Genomic DNA, 20,216 nt, shown 5'->3' with positions numbered 1-20,216 from the left:
TGGAGGCGAAGAAGCTCAGGAAACATCCCGTTGGTGCCAGCCGTCGTTAGTGTGATGACTACTGCTCTGATCATCACTCTGGGGCCGGGGGCGAGGGGTGGGATCTTCTTCTTCTTCCACTTCCTCCTCCCCATTGTCAAGATCATCACAGCTGTCACTGTCAGTTTCCCCCGTTATACTCACCACCTCACCGTCACCGTCATCGTCGCCACCGCCATCCCAGCCACCCCTTCATGAGCATCACCTTGCCCTCAGCCTGGGAGGCCCGTGTGAGTATCATCCCAGGGTTGCAGATGGGGTAGCTGAGGCACAGAACAAGTCAATGGTGGAACTGGGATTTGAACCCAGTCTGTCTGGCCAGAGCCAGCATCTTTACCCCAACTGAGGACAACATGACAGCAGCCACAGATGCTCACAGGATGCCCCCGTGTGGCCACGCAGGATTGTGTCTCAAGCCTCCTGCTCTCCTCCCCGTCCCCTGCCCTTGCATGTCTCCTGGGGACCGCTGTCCCCTGGCCTCCTGCTGTGGGACCCTCACATCAGTGGGCTCTGGAAGTAAATCTCATCCAGCCTGTGGTTTTTACAGCCAAGACCCTGAGGTCAGAGAGGATGAGTGACTGCCAGCAGTCCCACACAGAGGTAAGTACTCGGGGACCTTGTGCACAAAAGGAAGTGACACGGGAAACGTGTCTCCTGGGGATATGGCAGCTTTGAAAGCCAGAACAGGGTAACGGAGGAGACGCTGAGGCCCCGAGCCTCCACCTCTGGCAGGTCAGGTCTCTGCATGGCTGGTTCCCCAGGGCGACCCAGAGGGCAGGGAGGCAGACATGAGGAGGGGCTCCATCACCTCCATCTATGCTCGCCCCACCACAGGCAGCCCTCCAGGGGAAGCAAAGGACTTCCCAGTTTTGCCAGAAACTCCCCCCACCCCACCCCCACCCCGCCACGAAGTTAAGGAGTTAACAGAGTTCTCGTGGTGGAAGGTGTTTTGTTTAATACCGAGATCCCTCTTGTCTGCTTGGAAAAATGAATTCTGTCAGATCTCCTGAAGCCAGCTGTCAGCGGAAGGCATCTTGGGGGGTGGAGCAGATCTCTTACCCTGATGGCAGAATTCATTTAAAATGATCCTTTAATCCAGCGTCCCTGGGAAACCTGGAGCAGAATTTTCAAGAGCCCTTGGCCCCGATCAGTTTCTTCCCACTCCTCCTTGCTGCCTTATTCTGATGCCCCCCACCCGTGCTCCCCCTCCTCCTGGTGCCCCCTCCTCTTACACCTTGAAAAAGTAACACAAAGAATCGCAGCACAGAACCTGCCTCTCGGCCTCTGCTCAGGGACGGATGTGCCTGCTGTCAGAGGTTCCGGCAGCTTGGGGGATCCTGCGTGGGGGGGTAGGAGGGGGCGGGGGGGTTCACTGACCTGGTATTTGTGGTCTGCACAGCAGGGTGGAGAGGCAGGGGGTGTCTGGGAGGAAGACACGGTGTCATTCCCCCTGAGGAATCTTCTCTGATCTTGGTTCTCCACTCTGCAGCTTCCCATCCCCCACAGGCATCCGCAGGCCAGCACCTCACTGGCATTGGGGCCCAGCACTTCACAGTTTGCAAAGCAACTCCACCTTCACTATGATCATTTATTTATTAACTGTTCTTTCCTTCTTCCCTTCCTTCATATTATTTATGCTATGGTAATCGCTGTGCCTCATGACCCATGTGACACTTGGGAGCTACAAAGACCTCCAAGACACCACCCTTACTTCTGGAGTTCTCAGGTCTGAAGGGGTGGCAGGTGATGACCCTGTGTGGCGGGGGCTCCAGCAGGTGCGCATGGGGCACAGAGGAGGCACCTCCATTGGTTAAGGTGGTTGGGCAGCAGGTATCAGAAAACTGAAAAACAGTCACCCAAACAACTGAGACATGAGATGTCCCCACATAATCTGCTGGCTGGAGGAAGATGGTTGCAGCTTGGTCAGATGCTCAGAGACATCAGCAAAGACCCAGGGTCTTTTACTAGCTCCTCTTTACCATACTTGGCTGTTGGCTTTTTGTCATTAGTGTACTGCCTCAGGGTAGCAAGAAGTCTGCCACAGCTCCAAACATCACCTCCCAGGCCAACATTCAAGTCTAGAGGAAGGGAGTAGAGTGAGGTAGAAGAAATATTTCCCAGGAGCTCTCTCTCTACCATCAGATTTTCCCTCTTACCAGCCAGATCTGGATCACACACCCTCTCCTAAAGCCTATGTCTGGAGAGGGTGGGGGAGGGGGGCGTGCGTGCCAGGTTTGGCTTGGCTTCACCCCTGGGCTGGAGAGGCCCCCCAGGTCTTTTTTTTTTTTTTTTTGTTCTTGCTGAAGAACAAATCCAGGGCTCTGCGAGTGAAGGAAGAAGGGGTGGGCTGCAGGGAGAGGGCTGCCCGTGTCCACCACCTTCTCATTGGCACTGTGACGGAGCGTCCCCAGCAGGGTGGGTTCGGGGATGGTGCCCAAACCAAGCCCTGGGGGCCAAAAGCCCTACACTGAGCCTCAGTCCTCCACAGCCATGTGATCTGGTCCACTGTGCAGCCTCCTCCCCTGTGGAGTGGGGACAGTGACAGTACTTGCTGAGGAGGGGGCCGTGCAGTTGACAACGTCGTGCACGGAGGCACCTGGTGTGAGGGGGTGTTAATAGCTGTGAGCTACTGCCGCGATGAGCCCTATCTGTAAAAATGGGCCCATGTGCCTCCTCCGTGACAGTCCCAGGGGTGACAAGGGCTGAAGAGGAGCTCACATGGGTGATCGCTTCCTCCGTGGGCTGGGTGCCCTTCGCTCCTGCTCGTTCACTGAGTCCTCCCAGCCCCCCTGTGACGAGGGAGCTGCTTCCGTCCCCATGTTGCAGCTGAGGCTCAGGACGGTGACCCTAGGACAAGTGAGGGCAAACGGGTGCCAGTTGTGGTGCTCTGACCCACTGCGGGGCCTGGTGGGACCTGGCACGGGCAGGTGCCTAGGGGACCCCTCCTGGCCCTGGTGAGTGTCCCCAGGGTCCCAGGCTGGGGGCTGGGGTGGATTTACATTCTCACCCTGATCTCTGTCCCTCCAGAGCTCCGGAGCCCCAGAACCTGTCTGAAGTGTGGGGATATTTGTCCGTGGTCCCCGTTGCTCTCCTTCTCCAAGATGATGAATAAACAATGTAATCAGTGCTGTCATTGTTCTTGATCATAATCGGCAAGTTCCACTCTTTGAGGATATAATATACACTATATAGCCTTTCAAAATGTAAGCATGTGATAATGATGGCTAATAAGTTCCATATTTATAGTTTTACTGAAATACGCAAAAACCGTTTCTAACAATCATACACCTACAGGTACATCCGTTTAAGAACTGCACATGAAGCTCCCGGCCGGCACTGGGGCCCCAAGTGTGAAACGGAACAAGCAGCCCAGCCCTGCTGGGGGCGGAGAGCTTGCTGACACCGAGGCCAGCACCCGCCACTCAGACATGGGCTCATCACCACCCTTCCAGCCTTCCTGGTCCTCCCAGCTTCCCAAAGAGATGGGGGTTGGAGGTACACCAGGGAGAGACCATATAGTTGACTTTTACAGATGAGTAAACTGAGGTCCATTCTCCCAACCGCAAGTTTGCCAAATAGTTCTGTGGCAGGCTCTTCTAGGTGTGTGGGACTCAACCACTCTACTGCTGGGGGCAATGGGGGACAATGCCAGGTGGTGACAAGCACTGTGAGGAGACCCAGGGTGGGCTGGGGGAGATTTAAATATTGTAACATTATTTTTCAATCCTGCTCTGAATCCTCTGATTCTAATTTTCGGTGAGTGGAGCCTTCTGGGGCTGGGAAACGGCCCACCCCCGGAATAGGCAGCCAGCCCCCCAGCCCGAGTCTCCCCCAGGCTTCCAGTTACCCCTTCTTCCCTTTGAATCCCGCCAAACCATCTTCAGCAACTGCCTTCTTCTCTGGGCCCGCAGCCGATGTTCTGAGTGGATGGCTGTCACAGGATGTTCTTAGTCGTGACAGTGACAATTAGATGGAGTCCTGCCAGATTTAGGACCCGCAGTGAGTCAGGCCCCTGGATCCCAGGCAGCCACCCAGGCACCACCCAGGGTCTCTGTGCCCGATGGAACACCATGGTGACAGTGATGTCTGGGGCAGCGCTGCCCTGCATCACGGAGGCCCCTGCAGGGAGCCCACCTGGGCCAGGTTCCTGGGCTGTTCATGATCCAGGCTCCCCCCTTCCCTACTGAGCCTCCTGCTCTCTCCCCTCCCTGCTCTTAGGACAGCATCTCTCTCTGCCAGAGCCTCTCCTGAGGGTGCTGGGGTCCTGCAATTCCAAACCCCCACAGCGGAGGCCCCATCCCTGGTAATGGTCCTGAGCCCCAGGCACTGCTTAGATCACAGGCTTTGACTGACCCCAGTTCCCAGTCTGGGCTCTATCGCTCCCCCGTTGTGAGATCTCGGGAAACTTACTTCACCTCTCTGAGCTCAGTGGGCTCACATGCGAGTTGAAGATAATAAAAGCATCTGCCTTATGGGGAGGAGGCCAGACAAAGATGAGGTAACCCCATGACACGCTCAGTGGAGGGCTCTGTTATTATTACTCTATGTTGTGTTGGGGCTGTGATCTCTTCTGCCCCTGGTAAGCCCCTTCTCCCGCATCTGGAGGGCGCCCCTGCCCTGGACCTCTCACCCTCGGATCCCAGGGGCCTGGGTGTAGACTCAGCCCCTAGCCCTCACTCACTGTGTGACTTGGCAAGTGACTTACCCTCCACAAGCTTCATCAGTTTTCCCCTCTGTGAAATGGGCACAGTAATACCAACCACACCGGGTTAATGTGAGGATTTAATGAGGCCGCCCTGGCGGGAAGCCGATGCCTGGGCTCACATGACATGGCAGGGGGCACTTGGGGTGAGGGGTACTCTGGGCAAACCCAGGGACTCTGGTGTCTCTGATCTTCATCTGTAGCACAGGGACTGTGACAGTCTGGTGTTTAGGATGCTGGGGGGACCCCATGCCTTAACATGTGTTAGGTGTCTGGGGCAGAGGGAGCCCCCTTAACATGTGTTAAGTGTTTCTGGTGTTGTTCCAACAATCACCAGCAGTGCTCAGCTGGCAGGGAAGTGCCCCCATGCTGTTTTGGGGCACCAAGCCCCCGGCACAGGGCCCGGGCATCATAAAAGCTGACATTCAATAGAGCGAGAACTGGGACTTGGGAGCAGACTGCCCGGGTTCAAGGCTCAGCTCCACCACTTCTGAGCTGTGTGATCTTGGAAGAGTTTCTAAACTTCTCCGAGCTTCTGTATCTTCAGCTGTAAAATGGTGTGGGATATAGGGTTAGTGCCTCCTTTGCAGGATTATGGAAACAATTAAGCAGATGAATGTGTGCAAAGTGTGGAGCACATTCCTGGCTACTCGGCATTAGCTCTCATCAGTCCAGGCCCCGAGGGAGCGTGGGCGCTCAGCGACCCCTGAAGATCTCCCTTCCTGCTACCGCCGCGCTGAGAGCTGAGAATCCCAGGCCGGGAGACATTAAATTAAACGTTTGGGAACAAGACGGTGTATGGCCGTGCTAAATTGTGCGCAGGGGACAATCCAAGAACTAGAGGATCTGTAATAAAGGGATCCTTGGGTGGGACGAGGCTCAGTGCGCTGGAGCCAAAGGGGAGGGAGAGGCGCCACAGCCCAGGGCGGGGCTGGTGTTCTCCACGATGACGCTCATCTTCCCCTTTAATACAGTCCTGCATCCTCGATAGGAGGCTGGAGGCTTTTGGAAAGTACAAACATAAAAGGGTGTGTAAATCACTGATAGCTCACCTCCTTAAGACAGTAATTTTTACTTTAGTTCTTTATTCTTTTTTTCTATTCATATACAGGTATATTTTCTTTTTCTTTTTCTTTCTTTTTTTTTTTTTAAAGGTTTTATTTATTTATTTGACAGAGAGAGTGAGAAAACACAGCAGGGGGAACAACAGAGGCAGAGGGAGAAGCAGGCTCTCCGCTGAGCTGGGAGCCGGATGCAAGGCTCGATTCCAGGACCCTGGGATCATGACCTGAGCCGAAGGCAGATGCTTAAGCATCTGAGCCACCCAAGCATCCCTACAGGTGCATTTTCACAATTGACTTCGCCTCGGGGTGACTGTTAGGACATGTTAGGATATAATGCAGTAACAAGCAACCCCTCAAAATAACAAAGTTTAGAATAGCTTTCTGTAAGCAGATGTTGGGCAAAAATAGTATGAATTGGCAAGAACTAACCATGCTTAATATTTATGGACTGAGCAATCCTCATGCTCTGTTTGTTCAGCCTTCACGTGATACCAGATCTAGTATATGCCAGGTGCCCCCCTGCCCCGCCACCATGGTGCCTGGACCAATGCAGGGGCCTCCTGCCTGCTCCCTGCCTCTGTGCTCCCTGCAGTCTCTCCCCGGCAGTGGGGGGCCCCGTGAGACTCAGGACCCAGTTGTCCCTGCCCTGCTCCACACCCCCAGACCCCTGCCTCACTCCGCACAGTCCACCCTGGCAGTGGGCCCAGCTTTGCCTCTCTGTCCACCCCCACTCCTGCCCCTAACCCCTCCCCCTCCGCGTACCCCTCAGGCTCCTTCTTGGCCCTGCAGCCCTCAGCACCTTCAGCCTCAAGTTTCCCCCTTGCCCTTCACTCCAACTAGAGCCTCCTCCCCACGTTTGCCCTGCTCCCTGCCTCCCCTGCTTCAGGTCTTTGCCCCAGTGTCACCTGCTCTGACTGGCCTACTCTGAGCCTCCTTTACAACTTGACCTCCCCTGCCACGCACAACCTCTAGCACCCTCCCCCACCTGCTTTCCTCCAGCCCTTACCCCTACTTTCACACTCTACAACTCATCTCTCGTGCTCAATGAGGCTCCTCTTCTGGAATCAGGCCTCTCCCTGCTGCGGAGGGCGGTGCTGCCCACAGTGGGCTCTGGTGGATGTGCACGCTGGAGCGCTGGCCCTGCCCCACGTGCAGGGCTTTCCTGCCTGAGATGCTGTCCCCCGCTTCTCCCAGCAACCTGGGAAGCGACAGCAGGTGACATGGCTGTTCTTCAGGCAGGAAGCACCGGTGTCCACATGTGGCCTGGCTCCGGAACTGGCGGGGCTTCAGGCGGCCCAGGGGTGCACTCGGGGCTCGGGCACCGCCAGCGTCCAGGGCTGCGGTGGCATGTAGGTGGGACGCCGTTCCGGAGTGTTCCAGGGCCGTGACTGTGGAGCAGCCACGGACTCTCGGACCCTCCTGCTCATGTGCTGGGGGCATGGAATCTGCCGCTTGTCCTCTGCACTCCCTGCTGACTTGGGGCTCTGAGTGGGTCCACTTGGGGCTGCACAGACGGAGAGACCAGGCCACCCTCTGACAGCCTGGGGCCCGTCCTCCCCTCCAGGTCGGCTCGCCCGTCCCGCAGCTTCCTTTCACCACCCTCCAGGGACCTGGCCTGTCTGCTTACCCCCAGGCCCCAGGTGCTGTTGATGGGTTGGAGTTTGCCGGAGCATCTCAGGGTGGACCCAGAGGGCTCCCCCTGCTGGTCCAGTTACTGGAGGCTCATGGTCCGGGGCTGATGGGGCGAGGGCTGCCCCTGGTAGTGACTTTGTCCTTAGGACTGATGTCTTGTCCAGATGCACACGGGGCCATTCGCTGCTCTCTGATACTTCAGATCACCCAAGTCAATGCATTCAAACCTGCATGGACCACCTCCCCTAAGCATCCTTTCCCAATCTCACCAGAAGCATCAGAGCTCCGAATGCTGGAAAGGGGCGTGGTAAGTGGCCTGTATGCCTCCGGGCTTCACCCCTTCAGATCAAAGCACTTTCTACTCTCCCAAGTTCAGGCCCGGATCAGGCCTAGGGGCCCCAAAGTTCTGTGACACATTCCTGGACCTGCCCCTGCCCTTCTCCCCACTCCATCTTACTTATTTCTCTTTGCCTAAAGTACAATGAGCATTTTTTTTCTGTTGCTTGCAAAGAGTCCCAACTCCGAAACCAAGGAAACCTGTTTATTTAAAAATGTGATTTTTTAAAAGCACCCTAACAATGAATGTCTCTCTCTCTCTCTCTCTCTCTCTCAGAGGGCCCTCATCAAATAAGAGGAACGGGGCTTTTTCCAAACCTTTGTGGAAATTAAACCCGCAATCTGGGCCACTTTTGTTTGACAAGTGATAATTAACTGCTGACAATATAATTTCAGCTTGGTCACAAACATGTTTTTCATTAAAAGTAACCAAACACATCCCTGTGTTGGGGTGTCTGATCTCATCTTAGCTCAGTCCCTCTGCCCAGAGCAGCAGAGCTGGCCTGGAGGGTCTCTGCTCTCTGCTAGGTAAGACCTGGACCCCAAACATGACATTGATATTTTGGACCCTGCTTACTGGACCACACAGATTTCCAGAAGGCGGCTCAGTCAGCTCCTCTCTCACTGTGGGACCATCCTCTTCTCTGGGTGTCCCAGCCCCAAATGTGCCTGGAACCCCAGCAGGGACTCAGCCTGAGCCACAGCTTCAGGGAGGGAAGGGGCTCCTCCGTCTCTGCAGCCTTCGCCACACCTCGGTCCCACAGGGCACCCGGCCCATCCTCCATTTGACAGAGAGGAAACTGAGGCTTACAAAGGTAGAGTCACAGGTGTTGTCGAGGATGCGGAGAGAGGGGAACCCTCCTTCCCACTGTTGGTGGGAATGCAAGCTGGTGCAGTCATTCTGGAAAACAGCATGGAGGTTCCTCAAAAAGCTGAAAATAGAGCTACCCTATGACCCAGCAATCGTACTACTGTGTATTTACCCCAAAGATACAAATGTAGTGACCCGAAGGGGCACCTGCACTGCAATGTTTATAGCAGCAATGTCCACAATAGCCAATCAATGAAAAGAGCCTAGATGTCCATCAACAGATGAATGGATAAAGAAGATGTGGTGTATATATATATATGTATATATATATATAATGGAATACTATGCAGCCATCAAAAGAAATGATATCTTGCCATTTGCAACAACGTGGATGGAATTAGAGGGTATTATGCTGAGTGAAGTAAGTCAATCAGAGAAAGACAATTATCATATGATTTCCTTGATATGAGGAATTTGAGATACAGGGCGGGGGGGTCGTTGGGGGAAGGGAGGGAAAAATGAAACAAGATGGGACCAGGAAGGGAGACAAACTGTAAGAGGCTCTTAATCTCAGGAAACAAACTGAGGGTTGCTGGGGGCAGGGCGGGTGTGGAGAGGGCGGCTGGGTGAGAGACACTGGGGAGGGTATGTGCTATGGTGAGTGCTGTGAAATGTGTAAGCCCGATGATTCACAGACCTATACCCCTGGGGCAAATAATACATTATATGTTAATAAAACAAAACAAAACAGAAAAACAAAGGTGGAGTTACTTGCTCAAGACCACACACCAGGGAGGGGCCAGAAAGAGGTGTGAACCCTGATTCCAGAGTCTGTGCCAGCCCCACTCGGGACCCCACTCCCTTTCTCTAGTGAACTCCAACCCTTCTGTGCTTTTATTTCCCCATCTGTAAAGGGGGGGGTGTATCTGTGTACACATGTATATGCACGCACACACACAAACACACAAAGCACTTAGAATGGTGCCTGGGTGATGGGGTGAGTTCGTCAGTTGAGCGTCTGACTCTCGGTTTCCGCTCAGGTCCTGATCTCTGGGTCGTGAGACGGAGCCAGCGCTGGACTCCGTCCGCGCTCATCGTGGAGTCTGCTTAAGATTCTTTCCCTCTCCCTTCCCCTTCTGCCCCTCTCTCTGCTCATGTGTTCTCTGTCTAAAATAAATAAATAAATAAAATCTTAAAATAAATAAAATCTTAAAAAAGAAAAAAAAGAATAGTGCCTGGCCCATGGTAAGTCCTCAATATGTATTCGCTATAAAGCTTATTAGTTATTATCAGTATTAGTGTTTTCTTTTTTTTTTTTTAAGATTTTACTTAGTTATGAAAAAGAGAATGAGTGGGGGGACAGGCAGAGGGAGAAGCAGACTTCCTGCGGAGCAGGGAGCCTGACGCTTGGCTCCATCCCAGGACCTTGGATCATGACCTGTGCCGAAGGCAGATGCTTAACCGGCTGAACCACGCAGGCGCTCCATGTTAGTGTTTTCTATAGATTAAATTTCTCTGTCCCCCAATCCCTCAAATTCGTATATTGAAACCTCATTCCATCCCTAATGTATTAGGTGGTGGGGCCTTTGATAGTGATTAGGCCATGACAGTGGTGCCCTCAGGAGAGGGATGAACACCCAGAAGACCCCAGAGGGCTCCCTAGCCCTTGTGCTGCGGAAGGATGGACAGAAGATTACCCTCCGTGAACCGAGACAGCCTCTCGCCAGACACGGACTCTGCCCGAAAGTTGACAGACTTCCAGCTTCCAGAACTGAGAGAAAACAGTTTCTATTGTTTATTCTCTGACAGCAGCCCCAAAGCACTAAGACAAGACTAATAATATCAACAGTGTGCTATGACGAGCAGACTTCTCTCCTCCATTCCACAGGCCAGTGGCTCTGCCCCTTTCGTCATTTCTGTGAAACCCAAGCAGGACATATAAAGTGAAAACCACCAGTTCTATAGCGCAAACGCAAAACACCAAGAAAACAGTCTTCACAAAGCAGCCAGGATGAAGGAAGGACAAACAGGCCGATGATCCCCTCTGGCAACCAGAGAGGACAGGCATCACATTTCAGGGCCAAACAAAATAAGCCAAGCCGAATTCTAGACCCAGCTCCGTTATCCTTCAAAACTGAATGAGAAAGAAATGTATTTTCAGGTGAAGACACACTCACAGGTCCCCGTTAAAAGGAATAATAAATAATCACTCAGGAGGGTGGTCATTGCGCCCAGAGAGAAGACAATGGCACTAGCAATCGTGTGCAAACACGTGGGTGGAACCAGGCTGACCCCCGCAGGTGCGCCTAGAACACCTGCCACACCGCTCACGGCTATAGAGCGGGGGCGGAGAGGAAGGCGGGGCTGCCGGCCGGGGGTGCCCCGCGAGATGTGGGGGGACCTCGGAGGAAACACATTCTCCATCTCCGTGCTGTTTAGAAGGAGGAGAGCGGGATTGATTTACTTTTGATGTTGAGTCAGCTGTGCTTATTATGACATTAAGGCCGAACAATTAAAAAAGAGAAGAGAGCTTGTTTGGAGGTTCTAGCAGGGGAGCACAACTACTCGTATACCCTTGACCGAAGAATGGTCCTCTCCTCTATCGGGGAAGGTCGTCGTCTTCGAGCGCGCAGCTTCGGGAGGGATGCACATGGAGCGGTGAGGGAGGAAGGGGACACCCGCCTAGCCAGCCAGATCAGCCGAATCAACCCTGGTGATCAATGGGGTGACAGATGTCGCAGCCAGATTGCCCTCAGTATGGAATTTCCAAACCAGCAGAGGGACAAGTAAACAAAACCTGATCTATCTGATATGGTGGCAGGGAATGAACCAGGCTAAGAAAAGCACAAGGGAACCGAAAAATTCTTGTATTGGAAAGCATAGACCATGAAGGTAGAAGCCTGAAACTACTGTTCCCCGCTGTGTGTGACTTCGGACAAATGAGGATGACATCCTCTCTCTGACCTTGATGTCCTCATCTGCAAGCTGGGGACAAGGGGGTAGGTCACTAAAGGCTTCTAGAAACATGTTCCACGGAGGGATTTCCGTGGGTGTCATGGTTGCTCTCATCCTGCCACAGACCTTTGTGTCTGGCACCGTCTAGCCCCGCAGAAAGCCCTGTGAGGCAGATGCCGCTGCCGTCCTCTTTACTGATGAGGAAACAGGTTCAGCAGGGAGAACCTTCCTGAGGTCACACAGCTGGGAATGGCTGAGTCTGGACACAAACTCAGGTTGGCTCTATGACTTTAAGCAGCTTGACGTCACTTCTCTGAGCCTCAGTGATCTAATCTGTACAATGGGAGGATGGCATCTCCTTGCAGTCATTGTGGGGATGCAGTGAGACTGCCTATCCAGTCCGAATTCTAGACCCAGAATTCGGCTCCCCTTCATCTCCTTGCTCAAGGCTTGTGGAAGAAATGGATTTTTTTGGACATCACGATGTGAGCATCTTTTTTCTTTCTCCTTTAATAATAAAGCTTTCTGTGATCAAACTTAATTTTATCAGAAGAATAAGAGATTATCCAAGTGGCTCAAGCTGTCTGTCCATCAAGGAAATTTCTAGAGGGACAAAAAGGCAAGAAGTGTCTCTCCCAAAACAACCTCTGCTTTATTCTTTACCTACTCAGTGACAAAAACTACCACTAAATTTTTTTTTTTTTTTTTTTTTGAGAAAGAGGGAGAGAGAGAGAGAGAGAGAGAGCATGAATGCGGTGGGAGAGGCAGAGGGAGAGGAAGAGAGAGAATGTTAGGCAGGTTCTATGCCCAGCACGGAGGCTGATGTGGGGCTTGATCCCACGACCCTGAGATCATGACCTGAACTGAAATCAAGAGTCAGACGCTTAACCAACTGAACCGCCCAGGAATCAAACTACTACCATTTTTTTGATGCTTGAAATACACCAGAAATGGCACTATTTTACTCATGTTCCTTCGGTAAAGCAGTAGTTCTCAAGGAGAGTTGATTTTTTTGCCCCTCAAGGGACATTAGGCAATGTCTGGAGACATTCTGGTTGCAGTGACCTAGAGGTAGTGAGGGGGGAGGGTGTGCCCCTGACCTCTAGTAGGAAGCACCCTGTTTGCTGCCACACATCCCACAAGGCACAGGACAGGCCCCCAGTAAAAGAATGGTCTGGCCCAAAGTCCAAAGTGCTGAGGCTAAGAAACCCGATTTAAACCCACCCAGCAACCTTGTGAGAGAGGTGTCCTCTTCCACTTTAGAAATGAGGAGATGGGGCTGTGGAAAAGGGAAGGAAAGGCGCACGAGGACACGGCTGGGCTGAGACTTGCCTCTGGCTCTCTGAAGCCTCCGGTTCTTTTGCTCCTTAAATGGCCAGTGCCGTGGACTTCATGGTCGTGCCCCACTCCCCGACAGCCATATGGTGAACCCCTAAACCCCAGGGTGGCTGTCTTTAGAGAGAGGGTGTCTAAGGATGTAATTAGGGTGAAATGTGGTCATAGGGACGGAGCTCTGGGGTGACAGGAGTTGTGTCCTTGTGAGGAGCACCACCAGAGCTCTCCCTCTCCACAGCGGTCTTACGGAGGAACGGCCACGTGAGGACACAGTGGGACAGAGGTGGTCTGCGGGCCAGGAAGGGAGCTCCCACCAGAAGCCCACCATGCCAACATCTTGATCTGGGACTTCCAGCCTCCGGAACTCTGGGAACTCAATTTCTGTTGTTTAAACCACCTGCTTTGTGCTGTTTTATGTTGGCAGCATGAGCTAAGGCAGCCAGAACCCCCCAGCTGGGTCATTATCAATGCTGCCCCTATAGGAATCAGCCTGTCTTGTGATGGGGACTTGAAACTTTCACGTTTAATTATGTGGAAAGAAACTAGATCTCATTTCATAGGAGCTGCTACTGCCTCCTTCTACTTTAATTTTTATAACTTCTTCCTCTGTCTCTGAGGGCGATTTGTGATGAGCAAAGACAATTTGGGGAGTGTAGCAAATATAAGAGGAGCCCTGGCTCCTCCAGTCATTTTCTGGCTCCTCCAGGCTCCCGTGGGGACTCGGCATGTCCCAGACCCACAGGCTGACCTCTGTCACTGGCGGGTCAGGGCGGCGGAGACAGGAGACATGATGCTCCCTGTGCGCTTTTCCTCAGAGCAGAGCCCCTGGGCCCCTGGTCAGAGACCCGGGGCTCCCGTCCCACACTCCTCCCTGGAGGACCTTCCTTCTCAGGTCCCGGATGTTAGAGCGGGGCACGGGAGGTGACAGAGGGACCCAGACAAGCAGAGGGTGGTGGTGGAGGAAAGGGAAAAAGTCATACTGGATGAGCGTCAGAGACAGGTGACGGTGACAGGCTCCGTGAGGATATCGGGGAGGGGCCGTCAGCTTATTAAACCTCATTGTCCTGAAAGGGACTCCAGGTCGCTTCTAAAGCTCGCATCACACGGTGGGATCCAGCCAGTCCTTCTACCATGTTTGCCGAGCACCTGTTGTGTGCTGAGCACCCACTGAGGACAGACGGGTCCCAGCCTCGGTCTGGTGGGGGGAGAAACATGGGTCAGGAGAAACCTTCATTTCCCATGATGAGGATGAGCCCTGCAGAGGGGGACAGGGGTAGTGACTAACTCTGACCCTGACCTAAGTCTCCATGAGCACTCCCGGGCCCCCAGGGAGAGTGGGAATTTAGAGAACCACCTTCATCTCACCCAGGAAGTGACTGAGGCCCAGGCTGGGAAGCAACTTGCCTGAGGTCCTGGACTTGGTTCTCCTAAACCCAAGCTCTGTCCATAGCCTCCCCCAGCCTCGGGGTCTCACCGGACCGTCACGGCCACGGCTCCCGTCCCTTTCCTCCCTCCCAGGCCACTCCACAGACATCCCCACACCGACATTAATTACACCTCCCGGAGGTTAATTAGTAAGGAGATGGTAAAAATGTGTTATTTAAATAGGAATTTTTAAAGTCATGCTGGGGGTTTGCTACATAATAGGTAATTATCTGTGACCTAATTGTGAAGACAATGTAGTGGTTTCCACTTAGCTCTTTGCACGGAAGCCGGAGTTAATCCCGCAGAACAGCATACTCGGTGGCTTCAGCTGACATTTGTTAAATAATATTCTTATTAAATCTAAAGTGAGGGCAATGTAGCAACTTTGGTGACCAGCTGACCCAGGGCTTGACTTCGTGTCTGGCTGGAGACACTTTCCTTGGACTTCGTGTTTGCTGCTCTTAAACTTGTCTTCCCCCAACCCCTGCCCCCAGGGATGAGGATAAAAGGAGTAGGACTGACACCTGCCTGTCCATTTCTGCTCACTCATCTCTCTTACTTCTCGCCTTGTTTCCCCACACTTAGGTGCTGGTGTGTTCTCTCCCTCACTCTCTGATCCATTCACTCCCATTCCCAGGCGTGTCCTTTCACTTCCCCTTCAGGTCTGTGTTTGGGGGTACGGTTGTACGCCCAGTTCCTCCACAGCCTGGGCTGCTTCTCCATTCTCCCCCTGCTATTTCACGAGTGCCTTCACTCCCTCCCTCCCGAGTGTGCTCCTTTATCCACCACCCCGTGCACGCGCGGGCGCGTACCCATGATCTCCCGGCCCATCTGTTTATCTAGGCGCTTGTGAACTTGTTGACTCGGTTTGGGCTCTCACTCAACATGCAAGCACCATTTGTTAGTAAACGACAGGCACTGGTGGGTTTGGCTCAGTGAAAGGTCCCACGTCCCTCCTTCCAGCAAAGCCCCCGGGACCTTTAGAGTGAACTTTTCGTTATAGTATAACACAGTCTTTGCCAAGAAAAGTGCAGAAATCAGCTGTAGAACAGAAGGATTTTTGCACACGGCTGTAGCAGCAGCCCAGGAATCCCTCTGGGCCCCGTCCCTGTCCCTGCCCCTCTGAGGACGACCACTGTCCTGACCACTAAGAGCACAGAGGATCTGTGCTGTGCTAGATGTCAGGCAAGACGTCACGCTGGCTGTGCTCCTGCCTGTGAGGCTTTCTTTGTGTGCTGCTCTGTTACTAAGTCGTGCACTGTTCATTATTACCAATGGCTAGTGTTTGCTGGTGTGAATATGAAACCGCTTACTTCTCCATCGACTCCGGATGGGACTCAGCTACTTTCCCATGTTTAGCTGTTATGGGTGGTGTGTTTCAAACATTTTGCAGGTGGCCATCTGAAAGCATCCTCGTGGGGCACAGATCCAGAAGTGGACGGCCTGGGGAAAAGTTTATACAAAAGCTCAGCTTTTGTGATCCTGATGGTTTTCCAACAGAAGGCTTCAATGCACGTGTCCACCTTGCTCCCAGACTTGTCCCCCCTCCCGCGCACCGCCCCAGCCTCTCACCCTCCCCATGACCTTGCCTTGCCCTTGGTCTGTCTCAGGTCCTCCTGGGCCACCTGCTCAGTTCTCCTTTGAGTCTTGGCTCTTCCCTGGGGCTTCGGTGTAGGCCTTCCTCTCCAGTCCCGCTGCTGACTCCATACACCCCCCTCCCCACCTTGCCTCTGGGTGATATTCTCTGGGTCCAGACTAGCCAGGTTATTTTTTCCAGCCTGTGGGTGGATGCGGTTTAATTCTGCTGGGGAAACTCTAGGACCAAGGATTGATGCCACCTAAGGGCTGAGGGAACTGGGATCCTTGGTTGAAGGCTGCTGCCAGGAGCGTTAATTCCCTGGTCCAGCTGGCCTGCCATAGGGGAGATTAGAGTGGGCTCAGAAGGCTCAAGAAAGTCTTCAGGCAGCACCATGAAAGAGCGGATCCTTAGAAACCAGGCCAGGCTGTGTGGAAGGAGCGGGGCCAGGGGCTGTGGGTGGGGGCATGGATAGGGTCAGCAGATCTAGGAAAAGCGGGGAGGGAGCACACTTTAAAGGAATATGGAGGCTAATAAAAGGGGTTGAATTTCAAGGTGGTCCATGACTTCTCTATTGAGTGGCAGAGAAGGTGACAGAGTAGATCTTGGGGACTGGAGATACAGGCGAGGGACTGTCTGGGGCAGGGAGAGGATGAGCTCAGTTTTGAACATGTTGAGTTTGGGACGCAGTGAGTTTGACATGCCAACAGTTCATGAAGGAGATTTCTGACAGAAACACAGAGAACAGATCGAGAAGGCCCTGGGGTTGGAGCAGGAGAACCGGGGTGCATCTCCCCTCTGTGGTCCTCTCACGGGGAGGGGGGCTGCAGTCACCAGGACCCACACCTCTCACCCTCCTCGCCTCCTACTGCATGGGGCATAAGCAAGAAATGGTGAGGTTGGAAGCAATTGTCAACGATGTGTTCTATTTTGAAATTGGTTTTGGGCTCCTGAGACGGCCAGGGTAAGCTTCACTGCCGGGCTGAGCTGCTCCAGACGCCACTGAGCACCCGCCGGCTGGAACGCAGAGTTTGGAATGATGGCATCAGGCGGAAGTGGGGCATCATGGGGAGGTCTGCAAGAGACAAACATCACAGCTGACCCTGTTGGTGGTGTGTGCCTCCCGTTCCTCCCCAGCATGTGGCCCAGGGTCCCCCTTCTCTAGGCAGGTATGGGTCCCTCTCTCGGGGCCCCTGCTCCCACAGCTGGAGGGATGTGGGCAGCCAGGTGTCCATGCTGAACACTGTTTCCCAGTGGGGGGGCCCTGTCAAGACCTAGAGGGGAGAGTGAGAAGCTCACTGTCCCCAGCAGCTTTCTCCAGCCAAGTTCCAGCAGGTATGAAGCCCAGCAGGTGACTCCATGGGACGAGGCTGCTTCCCCCTTTGGTCCTCCCTGGGGGGCAGGGGGCTCTGTGATTGGCCCCCAGGAGAGAGATACCAGCTCTGCAAGCCACCCCCCCCCCCAGACACTCGGGCTCTCAGCACTGGGCGTGGGGGTGCAGACGTGCGACCAGCAGCAGGTCCCAAAACAAGGCACACCCACAGCCCCAGCGTCCCCTCCCAGTCTCAGGCTCCTGACTTAGGAATTGCTGGTGGTGATGAGCTCCACCTCCCAGGACTGTGGGGAGGATCATATGACACAAAGGGTGTGAAGTTGTCTCTCAGTGACAGCAGCGTTAGTCATGGCCATCCTCACTGTAGGAAATAGAGCCTGGTGTTTTCCTCACGTTTGTCCTTTAAATAATCCCAAACTCACCAGGATCACACTTCCCTCCTCAGCCCCTCCCTTTACTGCCCTTCCACCGTGACAAATTTAAAATTATAAACTGGGAAGGGACCTTAGAGCAGGACTAGACCAACTGGGGAAACTGAGGCACAAGGAAGTGGCAGGCTGTGGCAGAGGCAGACCCCAGCCGGGAAGCCCAGCCCAGGGTCCCTGCTTCCCCTCCCTCTGCCGCCTGCTTCCTGGGGTCTCCTCTAAGCCAACCCTGCCAGTTACTCTCAACCAAAGGCTAAGGGGCTGGAAAGCAGGCTCTCCGAAGCTGGAGGCTAATTTGCCTCAGGGGCTGTTTTTTTGTTTGTTTGTTTTCTTCTTAGAATTACCTCCGCTGCTTAAAAGGCACATTTTTAAAAACCTAAAGTGGCTGTCAGTTTCACTCCAAAAGAAAACACGTGACCTGTCCCCTGTGTGAATGGAGCACTACATCTAGTTAAAAGACCCATCAAATGAATATATTACAGGAAGAAAGGGTTTGATTTGGGAAAATTCAAGCTAGCGCACACATATTTTGCCTCCCAATCCTTTTAGATAGATATTTTTTCTTAACCAAGAAAAAGAAAATCGTTTTTAAAGGTTACCTTCCCCTTAAAGAATATCTGAATGCGTGTAATTGAAGTTTGTGTCGAACATGTGAAATGTTAACGTTTTACCACTTATATAATCTTGCCCCCTCGTCCTTCCGTGGTGCGGGAGACCTTCTCCCCCACGCAGCCTCCTCGGCAATGACGCTTTGCAGCTCTGTATTTTGTCTTTTGTATATTTTTGCTGATTCCCTCGGTAGCTGGGAAAGCCCCCTTCAGACTCCTCTCGGCCCCTTGCAGGATAGGTCACCATGGCCACCACCACCTCTTCCTGCCAACCACCTCCCCGATTCCACTTGTGTCCCAAGTGGGGTCTTCTCCACTGAGCAGCAGGAGAGAACCTTGAGAAACACTACTGCAGCTGCTTCTTTCTTGTGCTCACACCCTCCATGGCTCCCATCTTCCTCTGGGTAGAGCCAGAGTCCCCACACAGGCCCCTGACCTCATTCCACCCCACCCCAGCCACCTGGGGCCTCCTTGCTGATCTTCGGGTGCCCAGGGCACACCCCCACCTCCCGCCTCTGAGCCCGTGGTTTTCCCCAAGTACATGCATCCCCATGGCCTTATGTCCTCCTGGTCTGTGCCCACGTGAGCCCTTCCAGGTGAGGCCGTCCTGACCAGCCATATGAAATTGTACCCCAACTCCCTGCACCCACTCCTCACCCCACCTCCTGCCTAATTTCTCTGCTGATCACTTAGCGCTTCCTGACGTGCTCTGTGTGTTATGAAGTCACCTTGCTATCTGCCTGCTCCCCAGTTATCTGACGTGCTCTGTATCTGTATTTTATTTACTTACCATGTTTGTCGGCTGCCTTTACAAGAATGCGAGCTCTCTGTGGGTAGTGATTTTGGTCTTTTTGTTCACTGCTAAGCATCAAGCTCCTAGAACATAGATGAAGATGTTAAATACTTACTGTGTGAATGAATAGGGATTCATATTTGGTGTGCAGGGGAATCAAAGGCATTCGGATGAGAACCAAGTGCACAGATACGGAGCATTAATATGATCTCTACTAGTGATGGGTGCTACAGAGGAAATAAAGCAGGACAGGGGGGCTGCTTTGAGCTGGTGTCCAGGAAAGGCTCTTGGAGGAGGTGACATTTGAGCTGAGACATGGATTTTACAGACCAGGCAGCAGGCCTGGGGAGGGAGTGACTTCTCCAAGACCTTGACAGTGGTGAGTCATGGAGCAGGTCTAGAGGCCCCCCGGGGCAGGTAGGCTCAGGCTCTTGGGGAGCTTTCCTGCACACCCAGCACGGACACAGTCATTCCTGGGTCCTGCACTGTTCTGTCCTGACCAGGCCCTGGCCTTTGCCCCTGTGTTGGGATCATGACTCCATGTGGTTTCCTTCCTACAGGACTGCAGTGTCCCTCAGTGGGATCTACAGGGCCTTACCTGCCCCAAGGACCCATCCCAGGGCCTGGCCCTGCATGGGCTGTGTGTTTCTTCCCAGGCAGGTGAGGGCGTGCTTCAGCTATCAACACAGAGGAATGGCCTGCTGGGAGAGATCCTGGAAATAATTTGATCTTTTTTTTTTTTTTTTTTTTTAAACTGAGGAAATTGAGGCCCAGGGTAGGCAGGGGGTTGTCCAAGGTCACCTGGGGAGTTGGGACTCGAATCCAGGCCTTCCACTGGGGTTCCACCCATGGGCACCTGCTAAGGACATGGTCTGACAACCCTGGTCCCTCTCACAGGCATCCCGGTGACTCAGAGAGGTTGGACCCTGCCATCACCTGCTGCAAAGGACATAAAACAGAGGCTCTGCGTTTACCGTTACACATTCTCTCAACCTGAAAAGACACGTGCGGACCCTTGAACTGGAAAAGAGCCAGATTCACTTCTAATACGGGACTTTGTTTTCAAATCCATCAAAGGACTGTGATCCAGGAGCAAACCACAGGCCCAGATCTGTGTAGAGACAGATAACTGCGGGGAGGAAAGAGGTGGGAGCCCTCTGTCGCTGAGGGTCAAAGCACTGG

The 20,216-nt window shown here is 53.3% G+C and overlaps 1 long non-coding RNA gene across 2 annotated transcripts; it reads right to left on the bottom strand.

Annotated features, from left to right (window-relative positions):
• Positions 1–981: 981 nt before the first annotated feature.
• LOC116871395 lies at positions 982–2,299 on the bottom strand. Of its 2 annotated transcripts, none has more exons than XR_004383375.1 (3): positions 2,196–2,299; positions 1,417–2,117; positions 982–1,152 (listed from the first exon to the last, which is right to left on the bottom strand). It is a non-coding gene; the product is annotated as an uncharacterized LOC116871395 (long non-coding RNA). The 2 variants fall into 2 exon arrangements; XR_004383374.1 differs by having other exon boundaries at positions 982–1,099.
• Between the last annotated feature and the right edge of the window lie 17,917 nt (positions 2,300–20,216).

This window comes from Lontra canadensis, unplaced genomic scaffold, assembly GCF_010015895.1.
Source record: "Lontra canadensis isolate GAN:19392208 unplaced genomic scaffold, GSC_riverotter_1.0 scaffold25, whole genome shotgun sequence".
Classification (NCBI taxonomy): domain Eukaryota; kingdom Metazoa; phylum Chordata; class Mammalia; order Carnivora; family Mustelidae; genus Lontra; species Lontra canadensis.
This window is presented reverse-complemented; position numbering and strand designations above follow the sequence as displayed.